This window comes from Dasypus novemcinctus, chromosome 26 (genome assembly GCF_030445035.2).
Source record: "Dasypus novemcinctus isolate mDasNov1 chromosome 26, mDasNov1.1.hap2, whole genome shotgun sequence".
NCBI lineage: Eukaryota > Metazoa > Chordata > Mammalia > Cingulata > Dasypodidae > Dasypus > Dasypus novemcinctus.
In genome coordinates, this window is record NC_080698.1 from 63,033,525 (window position 1) to 63,039,524 (window position 6,000).

The following is a 6,000-nucleotide window of genomic DNA, read 5'->3' on the forward strand; positions in this document are numbered from 1 at the left end:
CTGGACAGTTGTTCCCTCCTGTGTGTCTGGTGAAAAGCCAAGAGACAGAAGAAGCTCCAGGAACCAGAGAGCGGCTCCGTTGCCCAAAGTCGGAGCCAAAACTTCCACCGCTAGGGGCCACTGTTGGATAGGAATAGTTCCTTCCTCACACTTGCTGGGGGGCAGAGGGCTGAGTTCTAAGGCAGGGGGAGGGGCAGGGCCCCTTGCAGAAGGGGCTGTGGGGGAAGGGACCCCTGGGCCAGCTCTGGGGCTGCTGGGAGAGCCCCCTCTCCATGCCATAGCTCACCTGGCCCAGGCCAAGGGTCTGGGTTGGGCCAGGCTGCCAGACCCGTCTGAAGAGGGGGTTTCCTCGCCAACCAAAGTCCCGAGGCCTCCTCAAGCGGGGGCCTACCTAGGGCCGGCCGGCCTTGCCCTGCAGGTCTCTCCCACGGCAATGGTCACAGACATGCTGTCTCCCATCGCCGTCACCTCCACCTTACGTCAGGGGAACCCCGGCCTTTCCCACCGGTGGCCTGCGGGCTTCGGCCTGGGCTCCCAGCCAGGCCTGCAGAGGCCTGGCTCCCGGAGAGGACAGGCCCAGAGTCTTCCCTCTCCCTTGTCAATGACCTCTCTTTCTCTGCCTTTCTTTTCTGGGACGAGAGGGGCCCCAGAGCACCCCGACGACTCTGAGCAATGAGCCTGCCCTTTCTCCTCTCGCCCTCCTTTTTGGGACCGTACCAAGCGACGAGCGTTTCTCTCGGCTCTGGGGCCGCGGGACGCAAAACGAAACTGCTTACCTATTGGGTGGTGAGACACTTGCGTGGAAATCATTTCTGCTCACTTGAGGCAGGCACTGCGGTCAAGTGGGCTTACAGGTCCAGGGGTTCCATGGACCGGGTATATTCTAAGCGGCCATCGTGACCGTCCGAAGCGGACGTATGGGTTGTTTGGGCATTGACTCGAGTCGTAACCCTCCGTGTTTGGGGGAAAACAAGGGAGAACCCATCATCTTCAGCACATTTCCCTCTGCCACAGCACGCCACGCAACCAGGTGATTTTCCTATTGATTGCCGTTCCAAGCTACCATAGCGGGCAATGCCGCAGGGATACTGTCCAGATTTCCAAACCAAAGCAGGTAGGCCTTCTCGCCGAGGCGCAGCTGCGCGGTCGATCAAGCCCCAGGCCCTGGTGCTCCTGAGGGCTGCGGGGACACCCAGGACTACGCTGCTGATGGCAGGTGGCTCCGGGCCTCAGTGCCCTGCCAGTGGGCTCTACTTGGGAATCCGTGCTCTGGCACGGGGTGGGGAGGGGGGAGTCGGTTGCAGGGGGGCCTGCCTACACATGCCTCTTCCTCTGTCACTTTGGCTGCGGCTGAGCCTGGCACTGGGTGCGTGCATGCTCAGGAGACAGGCTTCTGCATGTCTCTGGACAGGCCCCGTGCCAGCTGGGACCTGAGCCCCAGCGCAGGTGCACCACCTGCGCTCAGGTTCGTTGGACCGGCCCAGGTCAGCTGAGAGGGAGGAGAACGTGGTCCTGACCGCGGAGGGAAGCAAAAGTGCCGACACCTGCCAGCGGGAGAGCCGCATCCGACAGCCCTGTGGGATCTAAGCCCCCTCTCGCTCCATCCGCTGCCTCCCTCCTCACCCCCTCCGTTCGGGGCGCCCAGACGGCGCCCGGGCTGCGGGTGGCGGAGGGGGAGGGGCAAGCGCTAGGCCACCCGCGCCGCCGTAGACCCCTCTCTGACGCCCCGCAAAGCCGGGACCAAAGCGCAGGCGCCCCGGCCCGCTGGGACGGCCACGCCCGGCGTCGCCCCGGCGCGCAGGCGCCACTCACCCCGCACCCGGCAGACTCGCCCCGACCCCGCCCCTCCTGCTTGCTCTGGAGACGGTGGCCACTGACGGGAGGTGCCCAAGCCCGGGAGTGGGAAGACGGCTGTGAAGGATTGGGGCGGGGGTGGGGGGGAGGCTTTTTCTGCACTCGGGAGTTGTCCCCAGTGGCAGTGCCGGGACAGATGCGGCCAATAGGCATCCTGCCGAAACCCACCCAATGCACTTCGGGGAGCGCGTCCACTGCCAGGAAAACCTCCAGCGCTGGGGGAAGCGGGGTTCCAAAATGTATCCACCGAATGCCAGCAGGAGGCCACGGGGACGCGACGGAAGGGGTCGCCGACGTGGGTGTAGCCTGCTGGGTGGGGACCGGGCTAGGAGAGAAGCTCTGCTATGCTGTCCTGGACAGTTGTTCCCTCCTGTGTGTCTGGTGAAAAGCCAAGAGACAGAAGAAGCTCCAGGAACCAGAGAGCGGCTCCGTTGCCCAAAGTCGGAGCCAAAACTTCCACCGCTAGGGGCCACTGTTGGATAGGAATAGTTCCTTCCTCACACTTGCTGGGGGGCAGAGGGCTGAGTTCTAAGGCAGGGGGAGGGGCAGGGCCCCTTGCAGAAGGGGCTGTGGGGGAAGGGACCCCTGGGCCAGCTCTGGGGCTGCTGGGAGAGCCCCCTCTCCATGCCATAGCTCACCTGGCCCAGGCCAAGGGTCTGGGTTGGGCCAGGCTGCCAGACCCGTCTGAAGAGGGGGTTTCCTCGCCAACCAAAGTCCCGAGGCCTCCTCAAGCGGGGGCCTACCTAGGGCCGGCCGGCCTTGCCCTGCAGGTCTCTCCCACGGCAATGGTCACAGACATGCTGTCTCCCATCGCCGTCACCTCCACCTTACGTCAGGGGAACCCCGGCCTTTCCCACCGGTGGCCTGCGGGCTTCGGCCTGGGCTCCCGGCCAGGCCTGCAGAGGCCTGGCTCCCGGAGAGGACAGGCCCAGAGTCTTCCCTCTCCCTTGTCAATGACCTCTCTTTCTCTGCCTTTCTTTTCTGGGACGAGAGGGGCCCCAGAGCACCCCGACGACTCTGAGCAATGAGCCTGCCCTTTCTCCTCTCGCCCTCCTTTTTGGGACCGTACCAAGCGACGAGCGTTTCTCTCGGCTCTGGGGCCGCGGGACGCAAAACGAAACTGCTTACCTATTGGGTGGTGAGACACTTGCGTGGAAATCATTTCTGCTCACTTGAGGCAGGCACTGCGGTCAAGTGGGCTTACAGGTCCAGGGGTTCCATGGACCGGGTATATTCTAAGCGGCCATCGTGACCGTCCGAAGCGGACGTATGGGTTGTTTGGGCATTGACTCGAGTCGTAACCCTCCGTGTTTGGGGGAAAACAAGGGAGAACCCATCATCTTCAGCACATTTCCCTCTGCCACAGCACGCCACGCAACCAGGTGATTTTCCTATTGATTGCCGTTCCAAGCTACCATAGCGGGCAATGCCGCAGGGATACTGTCCAGATTTCCAAACCAAAGCAGGTAGGCCTTCTCGCCGAGGCGCAGCTGCGCGGTCGATCAAGCCCCAGGCCCTGGTGCTCCTGAGGGCTGCGGGGACACCCAGGACTACGCTGCTGATGGCAGGTGGCTCCGGGCCTCAGTGCCCTGCCAGTGGGCTCTACTTGGGAATCCGTGCTCTGGCACGGGGTGGGGAGGGGGGAGTCGGTTGCAGGGGGGCCTGCCTACACATGCCTCTTCCTCTGTCACTTTGGCTGCGGCTGAGCCTGGCACTGGGTGCGTGCATGCTCAGGAGACAGGCTTCTGCATGTCTCTGGACAGGCCCCGTGCCAGCTGGGACCTGAGCCCCAGCGCAGGTGCACCACCTGCGCTCAGGTTCGTTGGACCGGCCCAGGTCAGCTGAGAGGGAGGAGAACGTGGTCCTGACCGCGGAGGGAAGCAAAAGTGCCGACACCTGCCAGCGGGAGAGCCGCATCCGACAGCCCTGTGGGATCTAAGCCCCCTCTCGCTCCATCCGCTGCCTCCCTCCTCACCCCCTCCGTTCGGGGCGCCCAGACGGCGCCCGGGCTGCGGGTGGCGGAGGGGGAGGGGCAAGCGCTAGGCCACCCGCGCCGCCGTAGACCCCTCTCTGACGCCCCGCAAAGCCGGGACCAAAGCGCAGGCGCCCCGGCCCGCTGGGACGGCCACGCCCGGCGTCGCCCCGGCGCGCAGGCGCCACTCACCCCGCACCCGGCAGACTCGCCCCGACCCCGCCCCTCCTGCTTGCTCTGGAGACGGTGGCCACTGACGGGAGGTGCCCAAGCCCGGGAGTGGGAAGACGGCTGTGAAGGATTGGGGCGGGGGTGGGGGGGAGGCTTTTTCTGCACTCGGGAGTTGTCCCCAGTGGCAGTGCCGGGACAGATGCGGCCAATAGGCATCCTGCCGAAACCCACCCAATGCACTTCGGGGAGCGCGTCCACTGCCAGGAAAACCTCCAGCGCTGGGGGAAGCGGGGTTCCAAAATGTATCCACCGAATGCCAGCAGGAGGCCACGGGGACGCGACGGAAGGGGTCGCCGACGTGGGTGCAGCCTGCTGGGTGGGGACCGGGCTAGGAGAGAAGCTCTGCTATGCTGTCCTGGACAGTTGTTCCCTCCTGTGTGTCTGGTGAAAAGCCAAGAGACAGAAGAAGCTCCAGGAACCAGAGAGCGGCTCCGTTGCCCAAAGTCGGAGCCAAAACTTCCACCGCTAGGGGCCACTGTTGGATAGGAATAGTTCCTTCCTCACACTTGCTGGGGGGCAGAGGGCTGAGTTCTAAGGCAGGGGGAGGGGCAGGGCCCCTTGCAGAAGGGGCTGTGGGGGAAGGGACCCCTGGGCCAGCTCTGGGGCTGCTGGGAGAGCCCCCTCTCCATGCCATAGCTCACCTGGCCCAGGCCAAGGGTCTGGGTTGGGCCAGGCTGCCAGACCCGTCTGAAGAGGGGGTTTCCTCGCCAACCAAAGTCCCGAGGCCTCCTCAAGCGGGGGCCTACCTAGGGCCGGCCGGCCTTGCCCTGCAGGTCTCTCCCACGGCAATGGTCACAGACATGCTGTCTCCCATCGCCGTCACCTCCACCTTACGTCAGGGGAACCCCGGCCTTTCCCACCGGTGGCCTGCGGGCTTCGGCCTGGGCTCCCGGCCAGGCCTGCAGAGGCCTGGCTCCCGGAGAGGACAGGCCCAGAGTCTTCCCTCTCCCTTGTCAATGACCTCTCTTTCTCTGCCTTTCTTTTCTGGGACGAGAGGGGCCCCAGAGCACCCCGACGACTCTGAGCAATGAGCCTGCCCTTTCTCCTCTCGCCCTCCTTTTTGGGACCGTACCAAGCGACGAGCGTTTCTCTCGGCTCTGGGGCCGCGGGACGCAAAACGAAACTGCTTACCTATTGGGTGGTGAGACACTTGCGTGGAAATCATTTCTGCTCACTTGAGGCAGGCACTGCGGTCAAGTGGGCTTACAGGTCCAGGGGTTCCATGGACCGGGTATATTCTAAGCGGCCATCGTGACCGTCCGAAGCGGACGTATGGGTTGTTTGGGCATTGACTCGAGTCGTAACCCTCCGTGTTTGGGGGAAAACAAGGGAGAACCCATCATCTTCAGCACATTTCCCTCTGCCACAGCACGCCACGCAACCAGGTGATTTTCCTATTGATTGCCGTTCCAAGCTACCATAGCGGGCAATGCCGCAGGGATACTGTCCAGATTTCCAAACCAAAGCAGGTAGGCCTTCTCGCCGAGGCGCAGCTGCGCGGTCGATCAAGCCCCAGGCCCTGGTGCTCCTGAGGGCTGCGGGGACACCCAGGACTACGCTGCTGATGGCAGGTGGCTCCGGGCCTCAGTGCCCTGCCAGTGGGCTCTACTTGGGAATCCGTGCTCTGGCACGGGGTGGGGAGGGGGGAGTCGGTTGCAGGGGGGCCTGCCTACACATGCCTCTTCCTCTGTCACTTTGGCTGCGGCTGAGCCTGGCACTGGGTGCGTGCATGCTCAGGAGACAGGCTTCTGCATGTCTCTGGACAGGCCCCGTGCCAGCTGGGACCTGAGCCCCAGCGCAGGTGCACCACCTGCGCTCAGGTTCGTTGGACCGGCCCAGGTCAGCTGAGAGGGAGGAGAACGTGGTCCTGACCGCGGAGGGAAGCAAAAGTGCCGACACCTGCCAGCGGGAGAGCCGCATCCGACAGCCCTGTGGGATCTAAG